The sequence below is a fragment of the Nycticebus coucang genome, chromosome 21 (genome assembly GCF_027406575.1).
Source record: "Nycticebus coucang isolate mNycCou1 chromosome 21, mNycCou1.pri, whole genome shotgun sequence".
Taxonomy (NCBI): domain Eukaryota; kingdom Metazoa; phylum Chordata; class Mammalia; order Primates; family Lorisidae; genus Nycticebus; species Nycticebus coucang.
Window position 1 is genome coordinate 34,484,198 of NC_069800.1, and position 21,958 is coordinate 34,506,155.

Below are 21,958 nucleotides of genomic sequence, written 5' to 3' on the forward strand. Positions count from 1 at the left end.
AACCACACTCTCCTCAGGGTTCCCGCCCTTCTCACTCAGTATCTCCCCCCCACTATTATGATACCTATCAGGTTAGTTTTGCCTCTCCTTGAATTTCACATAAATAGTCAGATAGCATGAACTCCTTCATTTATGTTGTTGCTCATATCGGCAGCTTGTCCTTTTTTGTTGCTGAGTATTATTCCCTTATGTGAATATACTAAAATTTATCAATTTCTGTGGAAATGAAGGCTCAGAGAGGGTTGGTAACTTTCCCAAGGTTACACAGTTGGCAAGTGGTGGGGCTGAGACTTGAATGCAAGTGGACTTGAGTTTCTCAAACCCAGGATATTTGTAACACTTGCACCACCTAGGCAGGCTACTGACAGGCTCTTTCTCAGAGCTCCATCCCTGCTGGCTTAGCTCCTATTTCATGCTGTGAGTCAGAGCAGCCAGCAATTTTATGAGCCCTTGAATGGGCCAACTACCTGATAACCTGATTATGTAAAAACCCACATGTGAAACTACCGCCCTCATAAGTACATAAGTAATAAGGAAATGGGCCTGCCTTCTCCCCAGCCTTTGGCTGCCTGCCCTCCATGAGGCTTACAGGAGCCTTTCAGGCCAGAGTATGAAAGCAACAAAGAGGGGCGCCATCCCACCCAGCCCCTGGACTCACAGAGCTTCCACCGCCCAGGCCTTTGTATATTCCTTGGTGCAGAGAGATCCACAGTGGTGGAGGGAGGCCGGAGAGGAGACTTGATGGGGGAGTCAGGGACAGCCAAAGGGAAAAGGGAGAGAAGGGGACAGTGAAATTAAGAGACAGACAGGAGAGGACTGGGCCTTTCAGCTCCTACTGCTCAGAAGCTGGGGCCTGAGACAAAACCCACCAAATGAAACAGGAAGTCTGTCCCCTCTGACCTAGAACTCCAGACCCAGACAACAAGGCAGGATCCAGAGTGAAACGATGGCCACTGCTGACCAGACTGCCAGGTGGTCATCCACACTATCTTTAATGATCCCTTTCAATTTTCAGGACAAGGGCTTCTCATCTTTCTCTGATTCTCTTTGACTTCTGTCTTCATCTCCCTCCCTCCCTTCCTTCCCCAGTGCCCTTTAGAAGTTCTTATCCCTGGTGAGGCATGGTGCTGGGGACACAGAAATGAGTGAGACCACACAGTCCCTGCCTCCTGGAGTCTAAGATTGTCTTTCATCTTCCTCTTCTTCCTAGATGCCGATGCTCCCTGAGGTTCAGGCTGCAGCATTCCTCTCTCTCTTCAAGTCTCCCTCTGGTGATAATTTCATCTGCTCCCTGATTCATGTCTGTCCCTCCCCAGTGTTTGCTCTCTCCCTGGATGTAGTCAATTCCTATCCATCTCAAAAGCTATCTTCTGAAAACGAATGTCTTCCTCCTCCTTTTTTTTTTTTTTGTTTATAAAGTTTATTTTAAAAAAAGAAAACTTGGGCGGCGCCTGTGGCTCAGTGAGTAGGGCGCCGGCCCCATATGCCAAGGGTGGTGGGTTCAAACCCGGCCCCGGCCAAACTGCACCAACAAAAAAATAGCCGGGCGTTGTGGCGGGCGCCTGTAGTCCCAGCTGCTCGGGAGGCTGAGGCAAGAGAATCACATAAGCCCAAGAGCTGGAGGTTGCTATGAGCCGTGTGACGCCACGGCACTCTACCGAGGGCGGTAAAGTGAGACTCTGTCTCTACAAAAAAAAAAAAAAAAGAAAAGAAAACTTAACAAATAGAGTAAAATCCCCTCTTCCTCCCAGAATTTGTCATTCCCATGATTAATAAGAATATGCTACCAGAGACTTCTCTGAGTCCTTTATATACATTAATTCATCTAATCCTCCAAACAGCCCAGGAGGTAGGCACTGTCATGCTATTACCTGCTGGCAGTTCTTCCTTCGCCCCCTGCCCTTGACCTGATTCACTGTGGGTAGAGTATACTTCTCCTACCAATTTCAGCCTTGTAACTTGCTTTGGCCAACGGAATGTGGGTGGAAGCAACGCGCCAATTCTGAGCCAAAGACTCAAGAAAGCACCATGTGTTCCCATTTGCCACTCATACACTTGACCTCTTGCCTAAAAGAACATGCCCTGGATAGTTACTGGTAGAGACTCTTGGACAGACCTGAACCCAACCTGCAGCCCAGCCTAGCAGAGCCACAGCAAGACACAGACTTGTGAATGGAAAAGGAGTGCTCATGGTTGAAAGCCACTGAGCTTAGGGGTTGTTTGTCACATACCATTGGGCCGTAATTGCTGGTTAATACAATTGGCACTTCCCACTTTACAGGTAAGAGAACCCAGGCCTGCAGAGATTAACATTTCTAAGATTGTACAGCTAGTAAGAGATGGAATGAGGTTCCAAATCCAAGCAATCTGGCTACAAGTCCCAACATTTTATATGGACTCCCACATTGAGTATTAGCCTTCCCAAGCATGCTGTTATTTTCTTACTATATATGTGTGTATATGTTTACTATATAGTGTTTGTGTGCATACATACTTATAGATACATGCATACACATGTATACATACATATATGTGCATAATACATATGTATAAATACTATATCCTATTATTTTGCATGTTTTTAACTACATATAAATGGCAACATTACATATATCATTCTGTAGTATGCTGTTTTTGCTCAACATCATGCTTTTAGAATCATCTCCAATGATGCCTCTAACCCTTGTATATTTTTCCTATTGTATTTCATTATGTGAATGCATCCAACTTCCTATAAGACGGACGTTTCATTTATTTCCAACTGTTACGACTTCAAATTTTGCTGCAATGAAACATACTAGTATGCATCCCTTTGTGCACATGTAAAGTTTCTCCAGGCTGGAAGTGAAGTTACTGGCCCCATAGGGTGTGTGTCTTCCGCCCTGTAAGATACTACCAAATTGCTTTCCAAAATTTTATATCAATTTACAGCAGTGTGGAGATTATCTGCTTCTCCACACCCCTGCTCTAGTGGACAATGCTGGTGCCTCACACAGATGCCCTTTTCAGGCTGGTACATCCCTGGCCCAGCTGCTGTGTCTGGTGGTTGCTAATGGCTCCCAGATACTTCTTTGCTGGAGGATTGCCCTTGACCATAGGAGTCCTCCCATCTTGTAGCCCCTGTATGATTCCAGGTCCATAGTAGGCCTCTAGTCATCTTTGTTGTTTTGAATTGAGTCCAAAGGGTAGACAGAAAAGATGGAAGCAAGAGAAAGAAACTGCAGTCCCTAACCTTGGGCCTCTCAAGTTCTAAGGCAACAGAAGATAAGGGTAGAAGAAGAGGAGGGAGGAAGAAAGAGAGAAGGGCTCCAAGGAGGAGGACATCTGCTCCAAAGCTGTCCACCAGGCAGGTGGACCGGAGGGTGGGGGCGGGGTATCCTTGACAAGGATACTGAAAACCCCATAGCATCCCCTGCCAGAAAAGCCAATTCTGCCTCCATCCTACCTTTGCCCACTTGCTCCTTCATGTCCTTGCCTTTCTGTTTCTGTCATACCAAATTCCCTGCTCCCATTCACGCAGCTTGTTTGTTCACTATCTGCACATTCAGGGCAGAGAACACTGCCCCGGACATAGTGGCAGCTTTAGTCTAACGAATGGATGGATGAGCCTCATTTTTACACACAAAGGATTTTTAATAGAAGACGAAAGGCTTTATAGAAGTTCCAAATTTATAACTCCTCCCCAAGTGTTACCAACTCTGACATACATTCATAGCGCACAGGCACTTCCAGGAATGAAACCACAGCCCCATTTCCCATAACAAAACTGGTTTCTCTTTCTTTTCCCTCTCCCTGCTCACACTGCCCTACTCCCTCCTCACTCTCTGTGATCCCTGGGACAGGCCCCACCCACCCTGGGGGCTGACCAAAGTTCCAGGCCACCCTCCCTTCCTCTCTTTTTACTTCATGCACACATTCTTGGCAGCCTTTAAAACTCCTCTCTGTAAAATCCACGGGCTCCACCCTCACCCTGCCTCTACAGCCCCACCTCAGCCGGGGCCACTTCCTCAGACGTAGACCTGCCCTGCCTATGTCCTCACTATTCCTTGTGTTCCTTCCAGCCCACAGTTCACTGGTCACTGTCACCCTCATCCCACTTCCTCTACCTCCTTCCCCAAGACACATGCTCACACGCACATACACAACCGCGTGCGCTGAGTAACCACTGAAATATGCCTTCCTCTGTGTGTTTTTCCATTTCGGTCCTGGCCCCTTGTGTCACCTTCCTCCTCTTTTATAGCACTGGCTTCCTCTGGGCAGGTGTTGCCAAACTAGAGCACCTTTTATTCTGTCCCTGGACCACAGGGCACTTTGACAGACAGAATATTGACCCTTCAAGATCTCTGCATCCTGGAAGGGGAAGGGAGGGGGGAGGTTAGGGTGCAGGGAGAGTAATGGGTGGGGCCACACCTACGGTGCATCTTAGAATGGGTACAGGCGAAACTTACTAAATGCAGAATACAAATGCCTACATACAATAACTAAGAAAATGCCATGAAGGCTACGTTGAACAGTTTGATGAGAATATTTCAGATTGTATACGAAACCAGCACATTGTACCCCTTGATTGCACTAATGTATACAGCTATGATTTAACAATAAAAAAATAATTTATTAAAAAAAAAAAAGATCTCTGCATCCTGATCTCCAGAACTTGTGAATATATTTCTTTACATGGCTTAGGGGACTTTGTGTTATGTTTAAGGATCTTGAGAAGAAGAGATTATCCTGGATTATCCAAGTTGGTCCAATGCAATCACAAGGGTCTTCATAAAGGGAAGAGGGAAGCAAGAGCATCCTCAAAGAAGATGTGATGACAAAGAAAGATATATGACAAATAAACTGAAATGACACAAATGTGTTATTTTACCTTCCTCTGTCTGTGTGTGTGTGTGAGAGAGAGAGAGGAATTTGGAGATGTTATTTGGTTATATTGCTGGCCTTGAAGATGGTAGAGGAGGCCAGAAGCTAAATTTGGAATACAGGATAGCTGAAAAAGTTGCAAAGGCAAGGGAACAGTCCATCTCCTATAGCAGTGATTTTCAAACAATGTGCTGTGGCACACTATTGTGCCATGAGAGGATCTTACGTGTGCTGTGAAAAATTTTAAAGATCATTATTTAAATTATTTTCAAAAGAAGTTCAGCCCAGGAAAGGTGGCTCATGCCTATAATCCTAGCACTCTGGGAGGCTGAGGCAGGTGGATCACCTGAGCTCAGAAGTTCCAGATCAGCTTGAGCAAAAGCAAAATCCCATCTTTAAAAATAGCCAGGCTTTGTGGAGGGTGCCTGTAGTCCCAGCTACCCAGGAGACTGAGGCAAGAGGATGACCTGAGCCCAAAGAGTTTGAGGTTGCTGTGAGCTACGCTGCCACAGCACTCTACGAAGGGTGACTGAGTGAGACTCGTCTCAAAAAAAAAAAAAAGTTCAAAGCACAGTAAGTATATTCTTTTCTTTACTCTTTGTTTTAATCAACATACTTTAAGTGTGCCATGGAGGTGTAACTATAGGTTCAAGTGTGCTATGAGATAAAAAAAAGGTTGGAAAACACTGTCCTAGAGTCTCTAGGAGCAACATAGCCTTTCCAACACCTTAATTTTAGCTCAGTGAAACCCAGTTTGGATTTCTGACCTCCAGGACTGTAAGATATTTTGAGCTAATTTGTTACAGCAGTGATAAGAAACTCACACGTGTACAAGCACCAATATGTACAACTCTAATAGTTATGCAGTGCACAGCCTAGGCAGCTGTTTGTGTCAGCCCTGCATAGATGCCTTTGCTGGTTGCAATTTGTCCGTGATGTCCTTCAGTAGTTGTCTTAGTTTAACTTCCCCCAGAAGCACACTTTGAGACAAGGAATGGGATTCAAGTAGTATAATTGGGAAGTGACAGTAGGAACCACTGATAGGGGAGTGGGAAAGTGAGGCAGGAAAGGGAAGGCAGTCAATAAAGGGTGCGTTATTAACTAGTTACACCTGTGAGCAACTAGCACTCAAATCCCACAGAAGAATTCTGGGAGCCAATGTGGAACATGTCTCAGTGTTACCCTACTGGAAGGGAAAGGGAACTGGGTTATGTACACACGTAGTCACTAGTTGAATTGTGAAGGGGTGTGGGAGTTTGTCTGGTCTCTGGCCATCACAGACAGAACCACCTTCAAGCTTTGGAGAAAGCCTCAGGCAGAGATGTGGATTCTAGCTACAGAGCACGTGGAGTTCATTCATTCTAACTTTTGACATCTAGTTCCTGGCTCTTTTTTGAGTTCCAAAGTCTATTAGAGGGATGTTCACATGTAGAAAGATAGGGTAGATGTACTTTTCCTTATTCCTCCAGCTAAGTACAGCTGACAGCCCTGGACATTACTTATAAAACGTAAGAATACTGAAAAGTAGAGAGAAGAAGGCAGACCAGGCAGGGAGATGAAGGCCTGAAGGATGACGTGATAGTAAGTTCTATAGGTTTTCTTATTTGTTACACATATCTCACACTGGATACTGGCAGCAACCCAGAAATGCCTCAACAAGTGTAGATGGAAAATAAAGCCCTAAGAAAAGCCTGCTATCTCTTGTCAAAGGACCACAGAAGGGGTAGCCTAGCAAGACAGAACATGCTTAGACAATATATGTTCTACAACAGCCAGACCCCACACAAAAAAACACAGCCCCATTCCCACCCCCACCGCACCAGCAAAGGCTAAGTAGGAAGCCTAGATATCCACCCTCACCAAGAAGTAAGGAGGAGCCCCTTGTGGGAGTGTCAGAGAAGGCTGAGTAGAGAATCGGGCCTTTCATTCTATGTATTGATCCTTCTGTATATCCTATAGAGGCCCCTTCCACCCTCAGTGGAAACTATTTGGGGACATAGAACTCCCACCTCCACCTGGCATCAATGAGGCACTCCATCTCCCAGCTGGTGGGTCAAAGGAGGCCTCCTGGAAAGTCAGGACTTAAAACTTACATGAAACAAAAGATAATCAACAGACATCAACATCAAGATGACACAAAAGTTTAAATTACCTGACAAGAATTTTAAACCAGCCATCAAAATGGTAAAAGTGGTCCAGTGAAAAATTACAAACACATTTGAAACAAATGAAACTTTAAAAAGTCTTGGTGAAGGCATAGAAAATCTCAGTAAAGAAACAGAAGATAATGGGGCAGCGCCTGTGGCTCAAGGAGTAGGGCGCTGGTCCCATATGCCAGAGGTGGCGGGTTCAAACCCAGCCCCGGCCAAAAACCACAAAAAAAAAAAAAAAGAAAGAAACATTAGATACAAAGATGAACAGATGAACCAAACAGAAATTTCGGGACTGAAAAATACAATAATGAAATAAAAAACTGAGGTGATGAGTTCAACAGCAGAGTAGAGGAGGCAGAGAAAGGAAAGGGTGAATGAATGAGATAGAAAACAGAGAGAAAATATAGGAAGGAAGGGAAGAAAGGAAAGGAAAGGAGGGAAGGAAGGAGGTGCAGTAGCTCACTCCTGAATCCCAGAACTTTGGGAGGCTGAGGCAGGAGTATCACTTGAGCCTAGGAATTTAAAGCTGTATTGAGCTATGCCTGGGCAACAGAGTGAGACCCTATCTCAAAAAAAGAAAAGGAGGGAGGGAGGGAGGAAGAGAGGGACGGAGGGAGGAGCGGAGGGAGGGAGGGAGGGAGGAAGGAAGGAAGGAAGGAAGGAAGGAAGGAAGGAAGGAAGGAAGGAAGGAGAACCAGTGAGACTATAACAAAAGATCTAATGTTCATATCATATGAGGTCTAGAAGGAGAGGGGAAAAAGTGTGAATCTGAAAAGTCCAGTAGTCCCCCCTCATTCTGGTTTCCTTTTCTGTGGTTTCAGTTACCCATAGTATAATACAATAAGCTATTTTGAGAGAGAGCCCACAGTCACATAAACTTTATTATATTGTTATAATTATTCTATTTTATTATTAGTTATTATCTCTAACTGTACCTAATCTATAAATTAAACTTTATTCCAAGTATATAAGTATAGAAAAAACATAGCATATATAAGGTTTCGTATAATCCAAATTTTCAGGTATCCACTGGGGATCTTGGAACGTAGCCCCTGAGGGTCTGTGACAACAATGACAGTTTTCATGTTGGAGATGACTGTCCAACACATCTATCTGTTGAGTCTCTAATCCTCCTAAGTGGACCCCCTGTCTTTCTCTTTGGTTTACTCGCTAGGTTTGGTAGAGCACAAACTAGAAAAGGAAGCAAGAAATTGTGCATATTTGAAATTGTCTTCATTCTACTCATTTCTTGATTGATACTTTGGCTATAGAATTCTAGATTGGCAATATTTTTTTCTTCAGAATTTTGACAATATTACTCTAATATTCTACCTTCCAATGTTACTAGAATAGTTACAGTGAAAAGAAGTCTGAAGCCAGTCTGCTTCTTGAGACTTGGTATAAAATTCAAGCTTCTGGAATCTTTTCTTTGTCCCAAGGGTTGTGAAATTTCACTATTATGTGCCTTGGTTGGGTCTATTTCTCCCCCCATTGAACTGGATAGGCATAATGGTAGGCCCTTTTAAACTAGCAATTTATGTTTTTCAGTTTAGGAAATTTTTCTTGAATTGTCTCATTGATGATTTCTTTCCCTCCCCTTTATTCAGATGTTAAATTTTCTAAACTGTTGCTTATACATTCCCCATCTTTTCTTTCCTGCTTTTCATTGTTTTGTCTTTTGTCATACTCTTTTTTTTTTTTTTGTAGAGACAGAGTCTCACTTTATGGCCCTCGGGTAGAGTGCCGTGGCCTCACACAGCAACCTCCAACTCCTGGGCTTAAGCGATTCTCTTGCCTCAGCCTCCTGAGTAGCTGGGACTACAGGCACCCGCCACAACGCCCGGCTATTTTTTGGTTGCAGTTTGGCCGGGGCCGGGTTTGAACCCGCCACCCTTGGCATATGGGGCCCGCGCCTTACCGACTGAGCCACAGGCGCCGCCCATCATTTTGTCTTTTGGATCTAATTTTTGTGAGATATTGTAGACTTTTCCAAAGTCATCTTTTGAGTTTTTCATTAATTTTTTTTTCTCTCCCTTCTCCTGCACTCCCCTCCCCCTCTCTCTCTTTCTTTCTTTTTTAAGATAGAGTCCCATTCTGTTGTCCTGGCTAGAATGCCATGGAGTCAGCCTAGTTTACTGCAACTTCAAATTCCTGGGTTCAAACAATCCTCCTGCCTCAGCCTCCTGAGTAACTGGGACTATAGGCACCTGCCACAATGCTGGGCTAATGTTTTCTATTTTTAGTAGAGAAAGGATCTTGCTCTTGCTCAGGCTTGTCTTCAACCCTTGAGCTCAAGGGATCCTCCCACCTAGGCCTCCCAGAGTGCTAAGATTACAGGTGTGAGCCACTGCTCCTGCCTGCGTTTTTTCATTTTTGCTCTTGTCCCAATGTGTGTGTTTTAATTTTAAAGCTTATTTTTGTTTCCTGCCTTAAAATAGCATCTTATTCTTGTTTCATGAGTATAATATCATTTCTTATCCTTGAGAATAAGACTTAGTTTCCTTCCACATTGCTTTCTTCTGTTTATTTGGATTGTTAGTTTGCTTTTTTTTTGGTTTTTGGCCGGGGCTGGGTTTGAACCTGCCACCTCTGGCATATGGGACCGGCGCCCTACTCCTTGAGCCACAGGCGCCGCCCCAAGTTTGCTTGTTTTAATTTGCTTTTATTATTATTTGTTCTCTATCTTCCATGTTAGCAGCTCTCTTCTAATATGTGCTCACCTGTATTGGTGTCCTGCCCAATCCCCTGGTTGCCATGAGTCTTGGTTATTAATGGAACAGAGTTGCCCTTTTCTTTACAGAACTGTCCTCAGCCAGCACCTGCCTTGCCTGGGAAGTTATGCCCTCCTCTCTGGCAGCCCATAACCCATGATTGATTAATATGTGGGTACAAAAAACTGGCCCTTTTGCTTCAAGATGAGATCAACTCTGTGGTACAATTGACACTCCAGGGCTCCAGCCAAGACCACATCCTTGTTTCTTTCCCCTTCAGGCTGCAACTGGGGGTGGAAGGGACAGTTCTTCTGAGAGCCTGTCCTCAATAAATCTCAGGCACCTGAATCCCCATTGTAGCCTTTGTTTCTAGGGAACCTGAGACATAAGCTTTGGCTGTCTGCTCTTGGTTAAGAATAAAGACTTGAAAAGCTTTTTGAAAAGCCCCTGAGTACAGGAGTCAGGCTTGTCAACCCAGAGATTCACTGCAGGGAGACACGGTGGTCATTTATTGGTCACTAATGCCACTATCCTTAGTTCTTTCCTTTTTAGCTGCTCAGAGTTCCCAGAGAAGAGAGCTGCCAGTGATTCGGGAAGTAAGCATAGGGAAAAGCTGAGGATCTCAGGATGGAAAGAGGAAATATTCACTAATGCTACCAGATGTCCTCTACCCTTTGTTTTACTCTCTCCACAGACTAAATCTCCAACCCTCTGCCTAGGAGGGAGGGGCCTGTAGCAAGGACGGTGGGAGAAGGGAACTAAAACTGCTTCCCAGTAACCTTTCACCCAGTTCTCCTGATTTTTGGCTTGCTGGCTACCAGAGGTATTGAAGACTGCCAATTCCTTTAGTTATTTTATTTATTTATTTATTTTTTTAGCATTTTTGCCATAAAAACAGGGCTGTTCTCAACTTTCCCCAGGTTTCAGCTTTCATGGGGCTGCTAAGTCAATTACCACACAACCATCTGTTTTCCAGCTTCCAATTTTTTTTTTTTTTTTTTTTTGGCTATTGTCTCTTCTTCTATTTTGTCTGTCTTCATGAGTTTGTGCTCCGTTTTGTTTTTTTAAATCCTTTTATAATACTTTTGTGAGTTTCAGGAGAACCAAAAGTAGATGTGGGATTCAATACACATCTTAACCTAGAAAAAAGGCTCCACTGGTAATAGGAAGACATTTCCTCCCAGTGTTCTTCTTGTGACCCCCTTTAGATACAAACAGGCAAGTAAGAAACACCAAGGAATGGGGCCAAGGGGCTGGAATGGAAGCTGCACCTCCCCGTGGATGTTACTGCTCCCCACAGAGTCCAAGCTTCTTCCCTCCATCATAGCCTGAACCAGCCTTTGAGGGCATAAAAGCCAAGATAAACAAGAGAAGCCTGTCTGGAGGTGCTGCAGCGGCTAAAGAAGCAAGATGTTGAGTCTTCTTAACTGTACAGTGCTCTCATCTTCCTAAAGAGAGAGTTCATCTTTTCCAACTCTGCGTCTATGACTGCAATAACATAAGTCATTCCAGAAAGCCTGCCTGCTTTTTGGCCCTGTCTCTTTCCTGTCCCTTGCTTTGAGTTGAGAGTTGGTGATTGAGAGCTATTTGGGTACACTGCAAAAGTTGAAATGGAGGAAGACAACAACCACCAGAGATCCTTTTTACTAGAACAAATTTTTAGCAAAGATATCATCCCACTTTGCTTCCTCTTTCAAGCTCAGACCTAAAAGAATCCAACAGAGAGAAAAGGCAGTGACACAATTGGGTAGGAGAAATCAGATAGGCAGAAATTGTGATGATAGTGATATCCTAATGGTCGTGGCAGTGGTGGGGCTGTGTAACCAATAGCGGAAGAGTTGAGCTGGACAGCTCACATGTAACGTGAAAGTTCCCTGATGGGGAGACTGAAGTCAGTGGATAAATAAACACTCTAGCTTCTTCACTACCCAGGAAGACAATACGGAAGCCATGAAGTCCCACTTGCTCAGTGCAGTAATGGCTCCCCCTTCCATATCTTGCTTTTTCTATTTCTTCACTCCTATTTCCTGGGATCACCTTCCCAGTAAATTATCTACATCCAGTCCCTTGTCTCAAAGTCTGCTATTGAGATCCATCCAAAAGTGACTTTGTATAGGTAGTGCCACCCATGGGAAATTGTGCCTCTGCTCTCTTGCCAGCTAGGAAGCTCCCACATGGAATTCTGAGCACATTTATATTTTCAGGAGCTCTGTGTGATCAGGCTTGTGTGTGCCAAAAAGACAACATGTCTTGTTGGTGGCTAGGGAAACAGACTCCCTGGCTCCCACCTTCACTGGTCGTGGGTAGACACACAGCCAGGCCCAAAGGAACTGTGCACAAAGGAACCTACGCTTCCTCTCCCACTCTCGTTGCACACATACATCCTACATTGGGGAGTAATACCACTCCTCCATGGACAGGGTCTCATCCCAGTAACAGGTGTACATGGGCAGTGAGGAGGGGAGGTCCATGGGGAGGGATCTAGGCAGGAGGAGTCCCCTTGAAATTCTTGGATAAAGGGGTTCCAGGAACACTTTTTAGTCTCATAGAAATGGTGGGTCTCCTCAGTCCAAAGGGTTAAAGCCCTTAAAGAAGTCATTTAGAACTCTGAAGCTGTCAAGTGATTGGCCAGCAAAAGGGATGTATTTTCCTGGGAAAATTCCTGTCTCTCAATATATGGACAGGCCCCAGCAAGTGGGGAGGATTGGCAGAGGGGTTGGTCTGTGGGCAACCTTTGATTTCTAGCTTCTGTTTGAAAGACTGTTTCATCTTCACCAGTCCAGCAGTCATTCAACAAACTTGATTGAGTGCCAGATCCAAAGATGACTAAAACCTGCCCCTGCTCCTACTATAGTTACCTACCAGAGAGCTGCTATTTCAAAATCAGTCACAGATGTTTGATTTAAAATTAGATGTGATTTCTTTTCCAGAACGATTCTTGAAGGACATCTGACAATATGGGTAGGGGCAGAGTTTTCTGAAATGATTAGAGGTGAGGAAATGCTTAAAAGGAGGTACAGTGTAAGAAGGAGATGGAGTAGGGGAGAGCAGCAAGGAGGGAGGGCAAAGAGAAAGAGGAATATCCTGGGATATCCTCTGAAGTCCTAAATAGTGAAGTCCTCCTGCCCCCACCCATCTGTGGAACAAGGGAACATGCTAACTGGGAAAGCCGCCACTTCAAGTCCTGGGTGCCTGCTGTTTTGATGTACCCACCTAAACCCTCCAGAGAAAGAAGTGTCTACCCACACCCTCCCACCATAGCATTTTAGCTAGAGAAGGGATGTAGGAAGGTCCTGGGTAAGTAGAGCTTTGTGCATCACAAAGCAAAGAGGATTAAGAACCAGAATCCAGCCCAGGCCCGCCAAACAACAATGAGGGCTACAACCAAAAAATAGCCGGGTGTTGTGGCAGGTGCCTGTAGTCCCAGCTACTTGGGAGGTGGAAGCAGGAGAATCGCTTGAGCCCATGAGTTGGAGGTTGCTGTGAGTTGTGATGCCACAGCACTCTACCCAGGGCGACAGCTTGAGGCTCTGTCTCAAAAAACAAACAAACAAAAAATAACCAGCAGGTGAATCTCTAGTTGGAGACAAGAGAAGGCCAAAATCTTTGGTTTCCTCCCCAAAGGGGATAAGGGACAAACCATTACTGGGGAGAGAAGGGCAGGATCCTGCCATATATTGTAGAAACTATAAGCCCAGGTTCCACCTACGCAGTCTCAAGGAGAAACTTTCTCCCTGACCTCAAAAGGCAGTTGGGCTAGCTGATGCCCTAACAAAATTTTAATAAGATGGGTCTCCTTCTTCTTCTCTCCCTCTCCAAATTTTCACAAAGACAAAGGACATGAGCTAGAGTCATTCTGTCCTCTATCCTACAGCCTGCTTTCTAAACAAACAAAATAGGTTTCCAAACACAGGGGTGATGGTGAGGGGAGGAAGGAAACCACAAGAGGGAAGGAGAAAGAAAAGGAGCTCAGCCTTTCTTCCCCAACCCCCAGCCTCCCTGGCCCACCAGCAGCATCACTTCCACTGACAATCATTGCATACCCACTATGTGCCTGTCACACACAAGGTCCTAAGGAGTCATTGATCCTGCTGATGAAGATCCTGCTCACATTCTAGCAGGAAGGAAAACATGCAACTAAGTAGTGACCTTGAAGGGTGCCTAGTACTGAGAGTCAAGTGGGTACAGATCACAGGTAAGGATTTCCTGTCAATGAGTGGGAGAAGAAAGGAAGATTTTATTAAAAAGTGACTTTTCTTAATACTTTCTTTTTTTTAGAGCAGTTTTAGGTTCCCAGCAAAATTGAGAGGTAGGTACAGAGGTATGCCATATATGCCCTGTCCCCAAACATGTATAGGACCCCCATTTTCAACATCCCCCACTAGAGTGGTACATTTGTTACAATTGATGGACCTACATTGACATGTCATTATCACCCAAAGTCCATAGTTTACATTAGGGTTCACTCTTGGTGTGGTACTTTCTATAAGTTTGCTCAAATGTATAATGACATGTTGTATCCACCACTACAGTATCATGTAGAGTAGTAGTCCCCAACATTTTTTATTTATTTTATTTTTTTTTTTGAGACAGAGCCTCAAGCTGTTGCCGTGGGTAGAGTGCCGTGACATCACAACTCACAGGAACCTCCAACTCCTGGGCTTAAGCAATTCTCTTGCCTCAGCCTCCCAAGTAGCTGGAACCACAGGTGCCTGCCACAATGCCTGGCTATTTTGTGGTTGCAGCTGTCATTGTTGTTTGACAGGCCTGGGCTGGATTCGAACCTGCCAGCTCAGGTGTTATGTGGCTGACACCTTAGCCACTTGAGCCACAGGCGCTGAGCCAGTCCCCAACATTTTGGTACCAGGGAGTGGTTTCAGGGAAGACAATTTTTCCATGGACAAGGGTGGTACGGTGTGTGTGTTGGGGGATCAACAGAAGATAGAGCTCAGGCGGTGATGCTTTGTAGCCAGTTCCTAACAGTCAGGGGCTGGGGTCCACAGATATAGAGTACTTTCATTGCTCTGAAAGCCTCTGTGGATTTTTAAAGGAAAAGGTGATTTTTGCATGTTGCTAGATAAATGGTCACTTTCCTAGTAGAGGGAACCATAGAAAACACAGTCAACAGAAGCGAAACACTGTGGTGCTATTCTGTAAATGGCTGGAAAATAAGGCCCAAAGTGCCAGATGGCACATGCAAAGAGAAAAAGATGGACAGGTTCTCATGAGAATGGATTGAGCCTTTTTTTTTTTTTTTTAAAGACAGTCCTGGGTAGAGGGCTGTGGCATCATTGTTACTTACAGCAACCTCAAACTCTTGGGCCCAAATGATCCTCCTGCATCAGCCTCCCCCCCGCCCCCATATAGGTGGGACTAAAGCACCTACCATGATGCCCAGCTAGTTTTCCTATTTTTAGTAGAGACAGGGTCTTACTCTTGCTCAGAGCTGGTCTTGAACTCCTCAACTCAAGCAATCCACCCGCCTTGGCCTCTGAGTGTGCTAGGATTACAGGCATGAGCCACTGTGCCTGGCTGGACTGAGCCTTCTGCCAACATCCCAGGGGAGAAATGAAGAAGCCTGATTCAGACAGACAGAGGTATGAGCCTCACTAAATTGAGATGGCCCTCCTGGTAACTGCTATGATTGACAGCAAGAGGGCAGGGATCTCCCAGCCTCCTGGCTTGAGTGGCTGGGAGGATGTGAGCCACAGCCCCTGGAACAGGCAGCTCTAGAAGACACAGGTTTTCTTCTTCCTTTCCTTTTGCCACACTCTTCCTAGCACATGCTTCCACCCATCTCTCACTTAGGGGGACTATGACTATTTGGTGGTAGTTTATTGCTTGAGGTGCTCACTGATGTCTCCCTCTTTACTAACCCCTTACCTTATGATTTACGGTTTGCCAAAGCAGTAGGAAGGTACCTACTTGCACTTTCCACGATGACTTCTGCTTCCCAAAGTTAGGCCACCTAGCTGTTTATTTAGGTGAGAAGACCAGGAGAGTAAGAGAAGGAAAGGGAAGCTCTGAGGGGGACATGGAGACTAAGGGAAAGGGGGCAATGGTTTCCGCAAGCCCTCAGCTGCAGGGCCCACACACTGGGCTGAGGAGCCTCAGAGGGATGGCTGTGAGGCCTGCTACAGGCTCCCAGACTCTCCAAATGTTTCCATTCCCCAAAGTGGCAGAGCCAAGAGGCAGGGTGTCTCCCCAGAATATGATGCCTGCTACAGGGAAGATCCCCGGAGCTGCATTAGACCCCAGGGCTTGGTGTATTACAGAAGGGCTGAGCCCCCTAAAATCCGAGGTCAATTTCTTGCCTGCCCTGTAGAATGGGCTGGTGGCTGAGAGGACTTGGTAGATGTAACTAAATAAAGGAATTCACTGTTTCCTGCACCATTTCTCTTGACAGCGTGGGCAGAATCTGGGTGTCAACCATCACTGCAGTTCCAGGTGTCAGACGAGAGGACCTGTACAGCAGGAGAGGCAGAAGGAAGAAAAGGTGGTGAGTACTGGCTCCCCATCAAACTAACAGGCACCCCCATGCCCATTCCTAAGTCCCCAAGGACCATCAGGCTGGATGCCAGAAAAAAGACGTTCTAGACCTTGCTGTTTGTTTTACCACTGTAACAGGATCTTGCAGTGGGAAGAGTGGAATCAACTCCCCAAGCTTTCACATTTAAAATGCTTGTTGTTCAGTCGGTAAGGCGCCGGCCCCATATACCGCGGGTGGCGGGTTCAAACCCGGCCCGGACTGAAATGCAACCAAAAAATAGCTGGGCGTTGTGGCGGGCGCCTGTAGTCCCAGCTACTCGGGAGGCTGAGGCAAGAGAATCGCTTAAGCCCAGGAGTTGGAGGTTGCTGTGAGCTGGGTGAGGCCATGTCACTCTACCGAGGGCCATAAAGTGAGACTCTGTCTCTACAAAAAAAAATAAATAAATAAAAAGTGCTTAGCCGGGCGTTGTGGCGGGCGCCTGTAGTCCCAGCTACTTGGGAGGCTGAGGAAAGAGAATCGCTTAAGTCCAGGAGTTGGAGGTTGCTGTGAGCTGTGTGAGGCCACGGCACTCTACCAAGGGCCATAAAGTGAGACTCTGTCTCTACACACACACACACACACAAAAAAAAGTGCTTGTAGGGAGCAAGGCACGGTGGCTCTCGGAAGGCCAAGACGGGAGGATCCGGTAAGCTCAGGAGTTCGAGACCAGCCCGAGCAAGAGCGAGACTCTGTCTCTACTAAAAATAGAAAAATTAGCTGGGTGGCTGCCTGTAGGAAGGCTGAGGCAGGATAATCACTTGAGCCCAGGGGTTTAAAGTTGCTGTGAGCTACGCTGATGCCACAGCACTCTAGCCCGGAGACAAAAGCTCTGCCAAAAAAAAAAAATAATAAAGTGCTTGTAGGGCAGGCAAACATACTAAACAGTCCCTGGAAAAGACCTATGTGACTTTTCCATTGGGACAGCGGGAGCGTGAACACGGCAGCTTCCTTAGAGCTCCACGCCTGCGCACTGCAGACTCTGAAGCCGCGGCGTCCTCAGCAAGGTAGGCGGGGACTATCCGGGCATCCGGGTCTCTCACCCCGCCCCCGCTGCATGAATGAGAGGCGCGGTGCCCGCCCCTCCCCCGTTGGGCCCGCCCCTCGCCTGGGGCCGCGGCTTGCAGTCTGCCGCCGCCACCTCCTCAGTCGCTCTCGGTGTCGACGGACGCTTGTCGCCAGCAGCCCGCCGTCGGGCGCTGACGGTCCCGCACGTCCTCCGCTGCTGCCGGCGCGCACGAGTGAGTGAGCGAGGGCAAGGGCGCCGAGCGCCGTCACCCCCAAGTTGGGGCTTGGAGCTTGGGAGACGGGCGGGTCCTGGTCCAGGATGCTGAGGAGTCCGCGGGCCCGCGCCAGCCTCCCCCACGCACTCTCTGGGTGCCTCGGCCGGCCCAGCGTGGGGTGGAGAGATGGGACAGCCGCCCCAGGCCGGGGAGGGACGCTGAGGAAGGTCTGGCGCTGCCTGGGGACTGGAGGGTGAGTCTTGCACAAAGGGCGGCGCGGGGCTGTCACCGGGAGGTCACTGAGAGAAGGTTCGCGCCCCAGCTCCCCCGAGCTCTGGCATCGGGTCCTCGGGGCGTGGGAGGCGTCTGGGATGAGCCAGCAGGCGAAGAGGAGGATGGCGAGGACGGCTGCTTCGGTATTGGCGGTGGGGCGTGCTCTTTAGGGGACGCGGCGTGGCAGTGTTTTCCTGGTATAGGTCCACTCCTCCCCTTTCTTTGCGGCGCTTGTCCCATGCCTGGTTGTCACAGTGTGCATGGCAGTGGTTGGGTTGAGACATCTCTCCTGGGCTTACTTATTAATGAAAGTCATCGTCTGTGGGCAAGGGCTGGAGAATTAGGACCTGCTAGGGGTGTGTGTGCATTCAGAGGCTGGAGAATTAAGGACCCTGCTTTGTTTCGGGAGCCCTAATGGGGTGTGTGCGTGCCTATGTGTGACACCTGGGAACTAAGAGAATCAGAGCTAATCAAAGGGGTAGAAGGAAAAAGGGGTAGGGATATATACAACTTAATCACACCTTTACCCAATTCTCTCTCTGATGTTATTTCAGACAGCTTGTTTCTCATTGTGAAACCAGTGGCTTTTGTTAATTGAAAATGTATGTACAAATTCTCATATATCTGTACATTTAGAATATTTGGGGGGTTTAGTTAATGGTAATATTTTCTTGTCTATATACATGGGAAGCTTCACTCCAACATACAGGACACTGCTTTCTGGGTTTACTTCATTATATGTCTGTATGCATGACTGACTATAGGAATACTCCAGTCCATCTAGGACACTTTGCTTCTCAATACAGGCAGATTTTGTTTCTTCCTGCCTCCCTGTGCTAATAAGAAGGCGGTCCAGCAGGTTCTCTCCACCTCCTTTTTATTTTTTCCTTGACGCTTGGCAAAGGGTTTTATTGCATATTATTCTGGCATGCACTCTGGCTTTGATCTGAATTTTCCTGTGTTCTGTTGTCTGGTTTTACAGCTCAGCTCAATGGCTCCTCTTACAGGACTACTGAAAAACAGAACACCTTTTTGCATTGTCCTCATCCCCTGAGAGAGGAGGAAGCTCTCTATAGGTTACCACAGATTTTGGTTCTGTTGGATTGACTGCCTGACTTTGTTGTCCAAACTCCTCTAAAGTAATGAGTAGTTAGGGTTTTGGTAGACCAACTAAAAAGAGGCTATTGTGATAGCACCAGCCATTCCTTGCTATTTTGTTTTTAAACCAGGTTATGTAAATTTTAGAAGAGTTATTCTGGTTGCATGATGATTTTCAGTTTCTTCTTTGTCGTCATAATTTTGCAAAGAGATGGGAAATTAGCTAACCTCGGTTACAGGAAACACAGCTCCAAGATATTTTAATTTATTTATGTTGAGAAAAAGTCTCTCTTTGTTGCCCAGGCTGGAGTAGAGTGGTGCAATCATACCTCACTGCAGCCTTGAACTCTTGGGCCCAAGCAATGGTTTTTCTCAGCCTCCAGAGTTGCTGGGAACTATACTATAGGTGCACGCCACCACACCTGCTATTTTTATTTTTTTATATTTTGTAGAGACAGGGTCTCACTTTGTTGCCCAAGCTAGTCTTGAATTCCTAGCCTCAGATGATCTTCCTGCTTCAGCCTCCCAAAGTGCTGAGATTATAGGTATGAGCCACTGTGCCCAGGCTATTATCTTTTGATCCAAAATAGTGGCGATAAAAAAGTTGAGCCATTTATATTGGATGATATGATTGGATGGGTTCTGTTTTCATTTAAGATTCTCTTCACAATTGGGCGGCACCTGTGGCTCAGCGAGTAGAGGACCGGTCCCATACACCGAGGGTGGCAGGTTTGAACCCAGCCCCGGCCAAACTGCAGCGAAAAAATAGCCAGGCCTTGTGGCAGCGCCTGTAGTCCCAGCTACTCAGGAGGCTGAGGCACGAGAATCTCCCAAGCCCAGGAGCTGGAGGTTGCTCTGAGCTGTGACGCCACAGCACTCTACTGAGGGCGACAAAGTAAGACTCTATCTCTAAAAAAAAAAAAAAAAAAAATTCATGTCGCCCTAGGTAGAGTGCTGTGGCATCACAGCTCACAGCAACCTCTGACTCCTGGGCTCAAGCGATTCTCCTGCCTCTGCCTCCCAAGTAGCTGAGACTACAGGCACCTGCCACAATGCCCAGTATTTTTTGGTTGCAGCCATCATGTTGTTTGGCGGGCCCAGGCTGGATTCGAACCCGCCAGCTTAGGTGTACTTGGCTGGTGCCTTAGCCACTGGAGCTACAGGCACTAAGCCTTCACGATTATTTTTTAATCACACATATTTTAACTCCTAGTGGTTTTCAGTGCAAAATGAAGCGCAAACTAAGCAGGTTTTTGTAGCACGTGCTTATGTATACACTCTCTGTTTGAAACATTTGCTCTTATTTTGAAGGAGAAATTTTCCATTGGTTGAATCAGTATCTATTATTCTTGGTAAATACCATGTTCAAATTCTTTTTTGGTTAGAGTTAAAATCAGTAAAAGTTGATTTTTCAGTTGGAGAAATTTTGGTTTTATGATGTATGATTTAAATTTTTATTATCGATTATTTAAGTTAACTTAAAAACAAGAGCTTTATTAACTAGGGTCACTAATATTGCAGCAACCCTAAAACATGTATAAATTGCCTGTCTTGACTGCATAAGACATTGTTTTAGGAGTACCCTTAAATTATAAGGGGAAGTCTTAGATAAACAGAGTAATAGCCGGAATTATCACTGAAATAGGTTTGCATAGTACTGCAATTTCATGGAACTTTAATTTTGCAAGAGTGACTTAGCTATTTTTTATATCAACAAAGAAACCAGGGCGGCGCCTGTGGCTCAGAGAGTAGGGTGCCGGCCACATATACCCAGGATGGTGGGTTCAAACCCGGCCAGGCCAAACTGCTACAAAAAAATAGTCCCAGCTACTCCAGAGGCTGAGGCAAGAGAATCACCTAAGCCTAAGAGCTGGAGGTTGCTGTAAGCTGTGATGTCATGGCACTCTACTGAGGGTGACAAAGTGAGACTCTGTCTCTGAAAAAAGAACAAAGGAACCTAAATACAGCCTGGCCTTGTCATTCAACATTCTGTTAATCAAAATATTTTTTTTATTTTTTATTTTTTTATTAAATCATAGCTGTGTACATTAGTATGATCATGGGGCACCATACACTTGGTTCATAGACCGTTTGACACACTTTCATCACACTAGTTAACATAGCTTTCGTGTCATTTTCTTAGTTATTTTGCTAAGACCTTTACATTCCACATTTACTAGGATTCACATATACCCCCGTAAGATGCACCGCAGGTGTAATCCCATTAATCCCCCTCCCTCCACCTACCTCCCCCCTCCCTCCCCTCCCTTTACCCCTTCTCCCTATTCTTAGGTTGTAACTGGGTTATAGCTTTCATGTGGAGGTCCTACATTAGTTTCATAATAAGGGTGAGTACATTGGGTACTTTTTCTTCCATTCCTGAGACACTTTATGTTAATCAAAATATTTATGAAGTCATACTTTAGCATTTCTGTAGAAAAATTCTAAAATAACTTTTATATATCGTCAAAACAGATTATATTAAATGCTGTTTTATTAGTAAATATGTTATTTACATTTATTAGAATACTAATATTTTTAGTGATTGTAAGAGTATATACAGTAACACTTTATTAACCAAAACTGGGATCTGTTATCCTCCCAACAATGTCGGATAAAAGCAAGTAAGTTTTTTTTCCATGAAGCATTTTCTATAAACGTTTAATGTTTCAAATGGTAATTTATTCTAAAATCAGTAGTAAGGTTATTGCATTAGCTTGAACCATATAAAATTCTCAGTTTTTAGATTGGGAAATGATTGAAAATTAGCAATTTTATAAAATACATGTATTGTTCAGCCACTGCAACTCCTAATACTTCCTTCTGGTATTTACCTTCATATTTATTTCATTTTTAATGTTTATACTGCTGTTTCTTGGTTTTTTACCTTTGGATATCATCTGTAAATTTCTTTGTTAGAAGTTGAGGAAACAGTCCCGTACAACCATCCATCCCCCACTCATCCCTATATTTTCCACTTCCTAGTTAAGTGGAATTCAGTATTTATCTGACTGTGACATTGTATCTATTATTTACAGATGAGCCATATAGGATACTATTACTACATTTTCTACCTGTGTAACTTTTGATTTTCCTGAATTAGTAATTGCC

The 21,958-nt window shown here is 45.4% G+C and overlaps 1 protein-coding gene across 2 annotated transcripts in view; it reads left to right on the top strand.

Annotated features, from left to right (window-relative positions):
• The first annotated feature begins 17,131 nt into the window (after positions 1 to 17,131).
• RNF24 (ring finger protein 24) overlaps positions 17,132 to 21,958 on the top strand; it is a 116,002-nt gene continuing 111,175 nt past the window's right edge. For both annotated transcript variants that reach the window (XM_053573622.1, XM_053573623.1), the window contains exon 1: positions 17,132 to 17,494. The gene's annotated coding sequence lies outside the window, so the exon portion shown is untranslated. The remainder of the gene's footprint in view (positions 17,495 to 21,958) is intronic.